The sequence below is a fragment of the Nasonia vitripennis genome, chromosome 1 (genome assembly GCF_009193385.2).
Source record: "Nasonia vitripennis strain AsymCx chromosome 1, Nvit_psr_1.1, whole genome shotgun sequence".
Taxonomy (NCBI): domain Eukaryota; kingdom Metazoa; phylum Arthropoda; class Insecta; order Hymenoptera; family Pteromalidae; genus Nasonia; species Nasonia vitripennis.
Genome location: NC_045757.1, coordinates 16,671,685 through 16,686,107, shown reverse-complemented (window position 1 = coordinate 16,686,107; position 14,423 = coordinate 16,671,685). Strand labels below are relative to the sequence as shown.

At 42.3% G+C, this 14,423-nt stretch overlaps 1 protein-coding gene across 8 annotated transcripts in view; it reads left to right on the top strand.

Moving 5' to 3' along the window:
• LOC100116615 (neural cell adhesion molecule 2) overlaps positions 1 to 14,423 on the top strand; it is a 108,205-nt gene that overhangs the window by 49,752 nt on the left and 44,030 nt on the right. For 5 of the 8 annotated variants that reach the window (XM_031923891.2, XM_031923881.2, XM_032595830.1 and 2 more), the window contains one exon: positions 12,112 to 12,171. The exons of the other annotated variants lie outside the window; for them this stretch is intronic. The gene's annotated coding sequence lies outside the window, so the exon portion shown is untranslated. The remainder of the gene's footprint in view (positions 1 to 12,111; positions 12,172 to 14,423) is intronic. 8 annotated transcript variants of the gene reach the window in all.

The following is a 14,423-nucleotide window of genomic DNA, read 5'->3' as shown; positions in this document are numbered from 1 at the left end:
TTTGATGGCCGATTTTTATGCTTTCAATTAGGCAGCGGCGAAATTCATCGCGCTTATCTGCGCGCCGGCTCCGGTTAATTAAAGGGCCGGGGGTAATGGCGTTCGATAATGGCGCGCTGAGCGTGTGCGCGGCGCGCGGAATAACGGGATCGCGTAAAAAATTGTTTTCGTTGTAATACTCGCTCTCGCACGCGCACACGCACGAGGCTTAAGTCTGCGAGGCTCTGCTGCAGCAGCAGCAATAGAGGAGCCAGTGCAGCGGCAAAAGAGGAGGATAATACCCGCCCCGACGTATTATGCACGCGTGTGCAGTGTGTGCATAGCGGTCTCACGAAGCACTTCGCCTCGGCGGCGTAACGCCGACGTACGATGATTAATAACGGTGCACTAGCTGCTGTATAGCCTCCGCAAAGAGAAGGCCGCGGAAGAGAGGGCCCCATTGTGCAGGCCGCGACGTCTATTTTCGCGCACGTGTGTGTGTGTGTGTGCGAGCGCGTATCGGTATAGCCGTGCGCTGCTGCGGAGGGCAATAAAACACATTCCCGATCCCAACACGCCCGAGATGTTCCGTGCAGCCGTGCGGTCGTGCAATATCCTCGAGGCCCGACGACACATGCGCGCGCGCAGTTTCGAACCGAACTGCGACGCGGCCGATTGAACGTGCCGCCGCGATAAAGTCAGTCACGTGAATGGAAATGATTTATCGCTCGCGGATAAGGAACAAATTGTTACCCGGCAGAGACTCACAATGCATGCGCGCGCACTCTCTCTCTCTCTCTCTCTGCTAGCGCTGGCCACACATCCACATATAGCGCGAGAGAGGGTAGGCTATAATACAGCGTTGACGCTTGGTTTGCGGTCGGCTGATATGGCATCTCTCTTTTGGACGACATACAACCGTGATTTTCGATGCGACTTGCCCCTCGTCGCACTCCAAGTGGCTGGAAATGAAACGGCTGCCGACCGAGCGCGAGGTTATTGCTATTCGATGTGTATTCGAGTCTCACTCTGGTTCGGGATGTCGAATGTCAATACTTTTTATCAATGTTAATGTAAATATGCTCAATGAATGATTGTCGCTCGATAACGATAAAGAAATTAACGAGTGGAATAATTGAAACATTTTTAACGTGTCAAGACGTTCTCAATCTTTGTTCAAAATCAAGAATGATTTATACAAAGAGCTGCACACTAGATAAATTGGGCCGCGGTGCAATCTACAATCAAGAAAACTGAGGGATAGAGACTCACCTAACGAATCGATGTCCTTTTTCTATACTTTCGCTCCGGTCGTTATTTTTTCTCCTGCACACATATCCGCTTGGCTCCCGGACCTTATTCGATAGCGCAGCTGTAGCGAGCTCGTTACAAATTGGGATGTACTACCCGTTATTACCAATTTACATTTCAAATTTGCGCTTTTCCGCGCCGAACTGAACGAATGCGCTCTCCCTCTCTCTTCATCCCTTTTTCTCTCTCTCTCTCTCTCTCTCTCACACACAGCCTCCACTCCTTACTGAGTTCACTGCTAAAGTGTGTATAACCGGATGCGGGGGAATGACGGAGAAGAAGAGGGAAAATAACGCAGAGCCAGTGAGAAGAAAACTCTCTCGCGCTCGGCAACGCTCTGTAAATGAAACCGCTTCGAATATAAGCGCGAATGGATATAATGAATTGATGAAGGAGCTTTGTTCGGCTCGTTAGCCGTCTATTTACACGCCGACGAGCTCTTGCGCAATTATTTTCTCACCACAAACAGAAATTACGAATTTATACATAGCGCGCGCGCACGCGCTCTGAGGGGATGAGGGAAAAACTGCTCCAGCCCGTGAAATTCATTAAGGCGCACAGGGGCGTGTGCTCGTCAGCGCCTCTTTCTCTGCCGATACTTTCTCTCAACCTTTTTTTCTCTTTATTTCTCTCCCTCTCGTTTTTTTTCTGTTAATCATGCACCCTGAAATGCCCTCGAGTTTTGCCAATTTAATATCGCTGCTTTTATATAGCTGCTCGTGAACTCGCGCCGCACTAGTCACTTTTTTCGAATTGGGTCGCGAATCGTTCGAGAACTCTGTAATTCGAACTCGCGTAGGTTGAAAAAAGTTGTCCGAGACGCAGTGATAGACCGCGAAGGCGACTTTCTTTCCCACTTCCTAACTTTTGGAATCCGTGAATGCGCTAATTCGCTTCAACCTGAAGGATATCCATGAAAATCACCTTTGGAAATCTTTGTTTGAAAAATATAATACACGCACCGTTCGTTACGGATGGGATCGCGAAGAGAGCGAGAAAGAAGAAAGAAGTAAGCAACCTCATAAAACGCTATTTTATGATCTGCTTCTTTATTGGCCCTTTCTGAGCGATCATCGATAACGATTAAAGCAGTGATTAACAAGTACAGCGGTAGTTATAGACGCACTGAGAGAAATATATCATTACCGTAAACATGTACACACGTTAGGAGCAATGATTGCTGATATATTCGTGTACATCTTACAAATATTCTATACGAAACAAAAACAGTTTGTATGTATACTATAGATTTCTATAGTATACATACAAAATATTGCGGGAAATATCTGTATGTTAATAGTTAACATATGAATTTCATGGCTATCGTGCGTAGTGTTACGTGTAGATGGCGTTTCTCTCGTACCGCCTAACCTCAAAATCCGTCATCCTCTTTCATACAAAAAATATTCTTGAGGGTTTATTTATCATGAATATTCAATAAATCATTAACAATAGAACGAAAGCAACTAAATATACCTAAGGAAGCATGCAAAGTGCCTTTGGAATGATATAATGTCAAAATTCAAAATTGATCAACTAGTTTATCACTATTAGTTCAATAGTTATTGGAAAAATTCAGTAGTGTGTTAAACATCATATCGTGATCATTCATTTTTCAGATTTGAATTTTTCCAATAATTTTTGAACTAATAGTGATAAACTAGTTGACATATACCTTTTTTGAAATGCCAGAGACTGCTGAATCAGTTGGAATGACACTTATTATTTTATCTCTAGAACTACCAGACCTGGTATTTAGACCCAAAAGGCAGATGAAAGACAAAATTTTGAATTTTGACATTATATCACTGTAAAGTTACTCAGCATTAATAAAATTAATTCAAGTGTGTTTTCTAATAATTTTTATCTGATTACTTCATAAAGTCTATGAAAAATCGTAAAGGGCAGCCATGCGTTAACTATTAACATATTTATTATTGGCTCAAATCGAACATGCCTATGTTAACAGTTAACATATATGTTTGCTGCAATGTTTCTTTTCTCTCAGTGCGCGCGACAACGCGAGAGAAATGGGTCATCACGAGCTTTAAATTTAAAGCTGACGACTAATATATTTTTATCACGTGTATTGTTAGAAACTTATCCTCGTCTCGCCTCGAACATTGTCACACTAATTTAACTGCAGCGACGATTAAAAAAAATAATAATACCTTGATTTTAACTTGAAAATTGAATGAAAAAGTGTTGCAACAATAAACATTTAGTTTCGAGTATCGCGCAGGTTTTTGATTGCAGCGAAAAATAAAGCAATTTCGAAAAATTCCATCGGAATAAGGGGTATATGGAGAGGCTGGAATAGCAAACAAATATAAAAGCCGACTGGGTAGCAACCGTGGATTTTGCGCCAACGCTGGCTGCTGCCTCGATTTCCCCGCGAATTAGGCCTGCTATTGCGCAAGCTACCTTTGATGAATTTTTCACTCGATCGGCTCACGTGGCCCCACTGCAAACGCTCTTATGAAAAAGTTTTTTTTTCGAGCACGAAAAATTCAAAGCTCGTGCTTTACTCTATTTCGCGGTTTTGAATACTTTAAAGCGTATGACGAAAAAAAAATTATTCACGCTTTCATGGCGCAAAAAATGTACCACTAGACTTTGCTTGTTTATAAAATTTTAAAAGAGTTCCTTTCTCCTTTCAAGCTTCTCTCGAAATATGCCCTGCAGGCACTACTCGTCGAATTTCATAGGATTACCATCAGCTGGATAATCTTGCATTTCAGAGAGCTATACTTTGAGATACAAGTATATCGATTTCTCGAACACAATCATTACGACTAAACCATTAAACTGAATATCCGCCCGTTCTCGAGAGCACAAGCTCCCCCGCTTCGAACAAAAAATCGACACTCGTTTCGCCGCCGCGCGTTTGCCAATAAAACAATCTTAGAATTCTTCATGCAAAATAGCTCGCTTGCACCTGGCACTAACAACTTTACGAGCTCGTAAACATTCCGAGAGGACTGGAAGAAGGCTTGGGGCGTAAGCCGAATGTCTGCGGCGCTTCTCGTCGATGAATTCCAATGTTGTTGGCGTCGTCGGGAAAACGGATCGACTCTGAACCCCGCGTACAATGCGGCAAAGAGCCAGTTATCATTGGCTCGTTAAACGGCTTACGCGCGCAGCCGCTAATGTCGTCGACCAAAATCGCATACATAGGGGCGTGGATGTGGTAGGGGACGACCTGGGTAGGAGGGCATTCTAGAATATGTAATAGGCCTGCGATGGTCGGCGGTTGGCTCTTTGCGAGTCTTCAACTGGCCGCATTATCGAATCGTCTGGCTCGTGTGCTCTCTCTTTGTCTCTGTTTTCAACCCACATTCCCAATGCCCTTACTGTCTTGCGCTCTATCTATCCTTGCCTCTTTCGGGATTTCTTTCGGTCGCTTGAAAGCATTATACGATTTCCATGAAACTTCGAAGCTTTCCAAGTGGAACTTGAAACTTCGATAAGTATCGATGGCTGGGGGAAATCGTTAGCGGCCAAGGATCGAGGCGTGAGGATGTTTATAATTTCAGCTCGGGCTAAAAAAGAATTAAACTTTTCCTTCGAGTACTTTGCGAACAATATGAGTGGATTTGCATGGCTAAGAGAGCTTTTCAATATCGAAGTTTGAAAGTCCATGACGATACACCCGCGTAGTTTAATTGCATTGAAGTAATATATTAAAGAGCGAATATCCTTTCACGATTCAGCTGCGCTATAATCGAACAAAGAAAAGCGATGCATCGTTATAACAAGCCGAGCTGCGCTTTCAAATTAGCACGACAACACGAGCCGCGACTTCATCAACGATTGCACAACGCTGAAAATCCGCAAAGGAACTTTTATCGAGTAATATCCGCGGAAGTCAGAGCACATACATATATACGAACCTGAGCTTCGTAATATCGAATAGCTATTATTCTCGCACGCGTTTGTCAGGCCCCACACGCCACAGCACGCAAACCGAGCGCGCAAGTCTCCGTAATCAAGTCCACGCGATGTTCTGTCCTTGCGCGCGCTGGCGCGCGGAATCGCTCATAGTATTTGTTCCTCTTGGCACATTATTAAAACTCCAGTATATGGCCCTCGTGCATAAGCTCACGGAACAAACAGTCCGTATTCCTTGCTTTTCCGCCACAAGTGCACGAGTCCTACTTATAAACAGTAAATCTGTCGAGTAGTACGTACACAGCATTTCAGACTCACGCGAGCACAGGGCTATATCCGCGTGGGAAGTTTTTGCTAACTAAGGAAAAAACGAAAGCTGCGCGACTATGCGCACAGGAGGAAGAGAGAAAGAGAGAAGCCGAGATATGCAGGAAGTTTATGCGCGGACCCAGGACAGACTTGTGTTCCTCGCGACGCGTCTTGTCCGCGTGTTTTGCGTGCGCCAAATGAGGCCGACGAGATGTCCGTGCTAGCACGTTGCTGGCGTTATTTCGCGAGGGCCGCAAAAAGCATTTACGGTTTTTCTTCCTCGTTACCCAAGCTTTATCCCTGCTGGAGCAGCTTGACGTACTCCATGAAGCTCTCCCGCGAGCAGCTTTGTGTCTTCGGGGGGTGAAGTTGACGTTTGCTAGAAAAAACGCACATCGGTTTATTAAGCAGTTTTTCTAAGTTTCGCATGCATATCGGCTGATTCCTAAAAATCGGATGAGGGATACACTTTTTATATAGTCGAGACTCTCGCCTGAGATGAGATATATTGCTCGAATCGAAAATAGAGCACAGTTACATGTAATCGCGATGTAAAAAAAAGCGGCGAAGAAAATTGAAATCGAGGCATTTCTCTAATATTTTCATCGATAGCCGAGTAAAATTGTGCCGAAGATACAGCCCAGCGGCGCATCTTGTACACGTATAGCCGTATACAGTGTGTTGCATATTTCAATAAGACGTAGACGCCTCGGCCTAGCTCTTTTCAAATAAATCGATTTTTATGCAGATATTCACGAGGCCATGACATCGTCTTTTCACATGCGGAAGTGCCCGAGAGTATTGAAATTCCTAAAGTCTAATATAACCATATACACGCCTAACGTACATACGCCGACGCTATTAACGGTCTAGCGAATATTTTCTTTGCCACTAGAGCAAAACAAATGCACCTGCAGTTATGTCTTGCACAAAACGGTTAACCCTACCCTGGTAGAAATGTCAACGGTTCAATGGCTTAGCAATGGCTTATTTAACCAATAACGCCAATGAACCGCTTAGAAAACTGCTAAATAACCGCTTACTGTAATAGAAGCTTATGCAGAGCTCCTTGCAGTTAATTTGCTTAAATTCAGTTGACTAGCCATAAGTATACAATTGTCAGGTTAAAACTTTTATTAATTAATATAAATTTATCTATATGATTGATTATAATTGAAAAAAGGTTAGGAAATGCAAAGGACATGTAACAATTTGTAGATAATATATTTAAGTTGTATCTAGATAGGTTAAGAGGTTAGGATAATCACCAGCTAAATGAATCAATTTAATTTTATTAATATTTCAATTTTTTACATATAATATAGTCCTATTCTACTATCTGAACAAGGTTTGTATGATACGCATGTACTGATGCACTTCATTTCACTTGACCGTACCAAGTCAACTGTTATTTCATAATGTCATGCTGTCTGATTCAATAAGATAAATAAAAATTGTTTGTATTAGCAAACTAAATAGTTCAAAATGCCTTGTTCAACAAGACTAAACTAAAAAAGAACCCATTCAAACATTCATTGTGGTTTTGAGTACATAAGATAATAATTTCACATTTTTCTTGGCATCTGTGATTTTTGACCAAAATCTCAAATTAGTCAATTAAAGTAATAATACAATAAAGATTGCTTGAACTTATTAATCAGCTCTTGGCATTTTTAAAAAGAGTGCACATCGATAATCTTTATTGTGTTATTATTTTAATTAAATGATTTGAGATTTTGGTCGAAAATCACCGATGCCAAGAAAAATGTGAAATTCTTATCTTATGTACTCGAAACCACAATGAATATTTGAATGGGTTCTTTTTTAGTTTAGTCTTGTTGAACAAGGCATTTTGCACTATTTATTTTGCTAATACAAACTATTTCTATTTACTTTATTTGATCAGACAGCATGCCATTATGAAATAACAGTTCATGACTTGGTACGGTCAAGTGAAATGAAGTGCAGTGCATGCGAATCATACAAACGTTGTTCAGATATTAGAATAGGACTATATTAAATGTAAAAAACTGAAATATTAATAAAATTAAATTGATTCATTTAGCTGGTGATTATCCCATAGACATAATAGAAATAGACTGCGGGTGGAGGTTAGCGAAAGTGGCACCCTATGAGAGAGAGACAGACGCAACAGAAGGTATGCTGTATCTCTCTAATCGTGTTATTGCGCATGCGCGGCCATGCTCGCGCGTCGAGCTCGTCGCGACGCGGGAATTCGCTGGATTTAAAGTGAAACGGCGAAAAACAATTGAATTAAATTAAATAAGCGTGGCGATGTATATATATGTTGTATTTTATTTAATTACTTAATTTGGTAAGTATATTACTGTTTATTATTTTTGATTACTTAATTCGGTAAGTATATCATTGTTTATTATTAATGAATATTCTGTATTACTTCATCATGATAAAAAATAATTTGTTGTTCAACAAATTATATTTCATATATTTTCTCTTACCACCCTAATAATAAATTGATATTCTAAATGTATATATTTCGATACATATTCCGATTATACATGTCTATACATAAACAGCAAAGCAACAAGTTTGTTCTTGTCTAGTAAGTCGTGCTCGAAGTTTAGTTACGACAAGCATGTTGAGTATCGGCAAAGAACAAGTTAAACATCGGTCCGCTCGGTTGACAGTAACAGTGTCTACATCGCGTATCAATAATTAGATTATAAGAAATAAATGTGAAAGTTTATTACGTTAAGTGATAAAATGGTTTGGACTTGTTGTGTGTGTAGGGAAGATCAATCTTCAAGTGAAAATCGTTCTTTCCATTCGTAAGTATAAACACATATTTTTCAATCTATCTAGAACTTGAATACACAAGACTTTTTAATCATCGTTCATAATTCAAAATTTGCCCTTCACATACCTTTTAGATTTCCCTTATCAGATGAACGAAAAGAATCTTGGCTTTTAGCAATATCTAAGAAAGAAGTGTTATTGCAATGCAATAGATGGTTCGAGCATGTCTACTATCAATGAATTATTATCTCATTTGGCTGGTGTAGACAAAGTATCAGAATATGATATAGTGAAAATCGCTAATGATTTATTAACGTCAACTAATCAAGATTTAAGTGAGGTAGTGGTTCCGTCCATAAATTTTAATGTTACTGCAAAAGAGCAAAGGTAATAACAACAATAAAATAAGAATTTTAAAAATCTATACGATTTAAAATTTAAATCTATTTAAAATTATACGCTAATATTGTACACACGCCTAACATTAAACTATACACTTATTTTTAATAATGCAGCGACAATTTTGGTAATCAAAACGAGATACCTGGAAATAAGAAGAAAGGATTTGAAACAGATTTTTTTTCAATTCTTCAAGAAAATGGTTGCAAAAAAGAAAGTATGCTGAATGACTCGCATATATATGAATTTTCAAAAATGATACCTAGCATGCAGATGCAACCTACAATTTTTCTTCAAATGTTGAGCAACGTACAAGAAAAATTAGTTGATGAGGAGTTTGTTCAAATTTTGTTTAGAGGTCCAATGAGAGAAGGACATTGGATATGCGTGTGGTACGATACTAGTATATTACATGTTTATGATAGTATAGGAGCTGGTCTTCAAGATGATCACTTAAAGTATTTGAATCGCATATTTCCACAAAAAGAATATTTAGAAGTTTGGAACGAAGAAGTTCAAATCCAAAGTCAACCTTACAATTGCGGATTATTTGCTATCGCATTTGCATTATCAATTATGTGCGGAATTTGCCCATGCAGTATAAGGTTTGATGAATCTCAAATGAGGAATCATTTAATCAATATATTTGATAAGGGGGAAATACGCATGTTTCCCTTACAACCAAGCTTCCCAAGCAAGAATTCCCGCGTCGCGACGAGCTCGACGCGCGTGAGCATGGTCGCGCATGCGCAATAACACGATTAGAGAGAGAGACAGCATACCTTCTATTGCATCTGTCTCTCTCTCATAGGGTGCCACTTTCGCTAACCTTCACCCGCAGTCTATTTCTATTATGTCTATGGATTATCCTAACCTCGTAACCTCAAATTTGCCTCCGGCAGACATCTTGGAAACTTAGCGGTTCCTAAGCCACATTTTTTGTTAAATTTTAGCTTGGCAACCGTTAAAACAGTTAGCTAAGTCTAAAGATCTTAGCAAATTCGAACCGTTAATTTTCTACCAGGGTAATTCTCCGGATAAATTACTAACGCCGCACAGCAGCGCAATTATGTATGATAAAAAAAAGCAGCCGAGGAATTCGACAAAGCGCAAAAGAAGGCCGAATAACGTATGCTTTATTAAACCCACTTAACTAAATACCGACCTCGTTCGCAGCAGCGCGAGTTGGTAAATTGTAGGCGGCGGCGGTGGGGTGCACTGCGCACTTTTGAAGAAGTTGCTCTGCGCGCTCGCGAGAGCCAATAAAGCCTCGGGCTCTTTGTGCGCGAATGCGACTATATATAGCCCGAGAAGATTAATGATGCCCAATGCAGTTGAGAACTTGAACACACGCGTATATATAGAACCAGTGCTTCCTCTCGATATATATGTATATAAGCACACATAGAGGATATAACAAGTGAAACACACAGCATTAACACCGCATTCCAACGTCCACCCGGCCGGCGCGAGGGCGAGTATAGGAGCGGTTTTACCGCAGCGTGATTAATCATTGTAGGTTTATGCACATAATGCCAGGCACGTACCGACCACCGGCTTGTTCGTCCTCGCGACTTTTATTTTACTTCGCGCTCCGAAGTTTGCCGCTTTCCTCTCTCTCTCTCTCTCTCTCTCTCTCTCTCTCTCTCTCTCTCTCTCTCTCTCTCTCTCTCTCTCTCTCTCTCTCTCTCTCTCTATCTCTCTCTCACCCTCGTGTGTAAATGGGCCGTGATGCAATTTTTTCGCACCTCCGACCGGGTCAACCCCTTCCTTTCGCGCGCCTTTTTCCCCCCGCAGAGTCGCATCGGTGCGGCTTTTTTAAAGAGCCGCGCGCCGCGAATGCACGACTCCTGAATGCATGATCATTAAAACGATTTAAGAGGAATTTTTTTTTGCGCTCCCTTTTGGCTTGTTAACTTGTAAATGAATAGTCGGAAAATGGGCGTCAAAGGTATATGTTCGTCGCCGTCGAGTTAAATGCTTACACTTTTATGAGCGACTGCGCGCGCGCGAGTTTCTTTCTTTTTCGAGAGCACGTATGCAACTGCCCCGCAATCTATAAATATTTTTGAATTTTTTACGCTTGTTTGTCCTCGCAGCACGCTTTGTTGAACGCGCGACGAAAATTCAGACGGAAATGCAGAAATGAGAATTGGACCTTTGTAATTCGCACCGTTAGCTTGGGTTTATTTTTTATTTAATTAAATTCCAAAACGTACCGAATAATGAGGATTCCATCAGAAATAAGATGGCTTTTGTTAATACGACAAAGTGATGTCGTTGACGTATCGTGATCCACGAAGAAACTCAGCATGCGGTTCGTTCATGAATTGTACTATCAAATCGGACAATGAGATTCACTGCAATTCAACGCTGCTTCTGTAAATTTTCATTATCCGACGGCTTAATCAAAATCACCAGTTGAATTAAGAGATAAAAATAGAGAGTATAAGAGAAAAGCGCTTTAAAAAAATTCCCTTTACCCTTTCAAAAGTGCGGATAAAAAGCATCTGCTCCAGGCATCGCTCGATCATTCGAACGGATACCTCCTACATTGAGGAAGAGAGACTGCGCTTTTCGATGGAAAATAAGGGGGGTCGATTCGCGGAATATGATACCAGAACTATAGGGGCATTATCGATATAGAGTAGTCGATAGGAAAGAGAGGGCCAGAGGAGCAAAAGGCGATTCTTCTCTCAGCGGCTAATTCTTTCATCCACGAGGATCCGAGAGTTCCGTGCTGCTGCCGCGAGGGAATCGAAGCGTGTTTCTGGCGCATTAGCCATTTTCTGAGAGAGAAAGAGAGAGAAGAAAACGGATCTATAGGTATACACACACCGAGAGGCAAAAACGCCGCGGCGCGGCTCACTTCTTCCTCTAATTCCCGGCAATCCCGAAGCAGTGGCGCGATTCCAAATGAAAACAGTTCGACACGCCACGTTATGCGCTTTCCGTATACATGCACCTATATATGTATATCTTGAGCCTCGGAACGCGAACACGTGCGCACAGGTGCGTGTGCGAGTATGTGGGATATGCGATGCGGCGGCGCACGCGAATGTGTCCCTTAATGTATTTCCTGGCATGATGAAAGCTCGTAAGCTCCCCCCCGTTAATATCGGAAAATTTCCGACGAATGGAGATGCGCGTACACACACGCGCGCGCGCGGCCGTGTACGTGTAGGTGGATGTACGGTGCCGAAAATAATGGATTTTTAGACTTCCGGCTTATCAATATATGCGAGGACGCGAGGATTATCCTCCTCGTTGTTCCACATCTTTGCGAATATGTTTCGTTCGATCGATCGACGTCTGAAATAAACAAGGTACTTGCGCTATTTTGTTATTGGGACACTGTCGTGAATATAAATTTTAGGTATGATAAATTGTAACAATATTCGTATACGGTTGAAAATAAAATTTTTGTCTTTATTTCTGTTCCAGGTAATGCCATAGATTGATTCGCCTAACTACTATCCGCCTCTTGAAATTGCCAATACCTTCGTAAGTAATAAACTTCAAAGTTCAACACTTGATGCTCTTAGCAGACTGTCAAAGTTAAGGAATTAACGAGACGATAAGAGTTGAAACATCGGAAAGCATAAAATACTCATCAATCGTCACTGAATCTTGATAGCTTAATTTTCTCTTCGAAGCATCCTATATCGCACCCAGAAAACCCGGAAAGCCGCTTTTAATCGAGACGCAACGATAAGATTTTATCGACGATATAATCCACAACAGCTGTCCGTCACAACTGACACAAGTATACGCAGACCCCCTCGTTAATTGTCTCGCGCAGCTGGGCTCTAAAACCGAAAAATAATCACCCGTATATCTCGCATTCGATATTCTCTCAGCGATAAACGCGCACGACGCGCTCCCCCCCGCGCGCATTCACTTATCCGCACACTCTGGCATTTATAGGATCCCACAGTACGTCTCGGGGGCGCGCGTGACCGAATACGCTTAGGTTATAGTCCATCGCAGCTACTCTCGGGCCGTCCATCAAGTTCGGCCGGCTGCTTTTATCCAGCGATGCATATCTCGATCTTGGAGAATCGGATCTGCGAATCGACACGACGTCGTCGTTGTCGACAGTCCGGCGCCGCTATATATACGTTCGCGCTCGACTCCTGCTGCTGCGACTACAATACACTGCGCGCCTAAGTAATGACATTGAAAGGGGATTTACTTGACCAGAGCGGCTTAATTCAGACGTTTCTGCACACTAGCTAGCTGCTTGGATCGAGCAGCGCCGCTCGCAGGACGGATGCATAATACATGAAACGAGTGGCGATCTGTCATTTTGATAGACGCGCTTCTATGGGTTCCGCGCTCTTATCAGATAGCCGGATTTCCTCTGTAGGGCTGATTGAGTTGAGAGCTTCTAAGAATGCGTTGGTGCGCTGCATGGAGACCAGTATACGGGCGCTTTCTCGGGCTCGGATTTGAAGGAGCGATCGACAAAGCGTTGTACACAATACCTTTGTCCTGTGAGTAGGTGTATATTGTGTTTTAGAAAGAAGGAGTTCGAAGTGCCTCCGTAGAAGGTGCTCGTCAGCTATAAATATTTATAACCGAGTCGCCGACAGTTTACGCGTTCAAAGGCTCGAAGAAGAATAAAATAATACGTCCGAGAACAAAATAAGGTCAAATGCTGGTTTTCGCGCGATCGAGTCCCCGAGGGCTCTCTCGATCGAGCTGGTCTTTATTCCGAGCGCGTGCTTCTTTGTTTAATCGCGGATTGACGAAAGCAATTCGTCGGGATAGCTGCTGTCTTTGGCAGCGGAGAGAGCCATTCCGGCGTGACGCGGTGCATTGAAATTCGCAGGCTCGTGGAAAATTCTCTCCTGCATCGTCCTCCTCCTTCTCTACTCGATCTCCTGTGTGTGTAGCGGCAAGTATATATAAATGCTAAAAAGGCTTCCTTTGCGCCTCGTCGTTGTGTCCTGTGCCGCTATACCCTGTCGAAATCAAGAGAGAAGAAGAAGAAGAGAATTGCCCATTTCGATGTCAAAGGCAAGCGGGCTCGCTTTCGTTGCTTTTTCCTAAGCCCCTGAGTTCTTCCTTGAACTGCTTCCTCAGCCTTTCTTTGAGTCTTGGTTCTACGCGCGCCTTGAGTAGCTCGTGTTGCACTGCATGGACACGAAGCGCGACGGCACCAAAGGGTAAAAAAGGGAGACTCGCCTTTGTCCCTGGGTATGAAGAGAGAAATCAGGCTGGATAAATATTTAGCAGGGCGAATCGCGAGCGTCCGGGTTATATACTGCAGTGCATAATTGCAATCGCGTTGCATCGACGGCTTGGACTACATAAATGGTTCGCGCAATTATTTTCGAATAATCGATGCGCTGCGTGTACAACGATGTACGTATTCTCTAGTATGGATCGCGAAGAGCTTATACTAACGTTGATTGAAATAATTATGATTTTAATCAAAACACTCGATACATCTCTGATAGGATAAGCGCCTTAGAAAATTAATGAAATTGAATTTAGTCGCGGTAAATACTTAGGGCATGCCAAGCTTCACGGCAATCGCGAATAATGAAAACATTCAATAATAACGCACGTTTGCTCCGATGAATAATAATACGTGTATACGCTGACGAGCAATCCAAGAGGTTTAATCCTTGCATCCGTGAGCTAAAATAAACAAGCACGTCTGTAATTTGAATGAAATCTTCGCTGAAGCTTCAGCCGGCTCTCGAGCTTGCAGATTAATGCCACGCGCATATAGCCCCCCCTCTCTC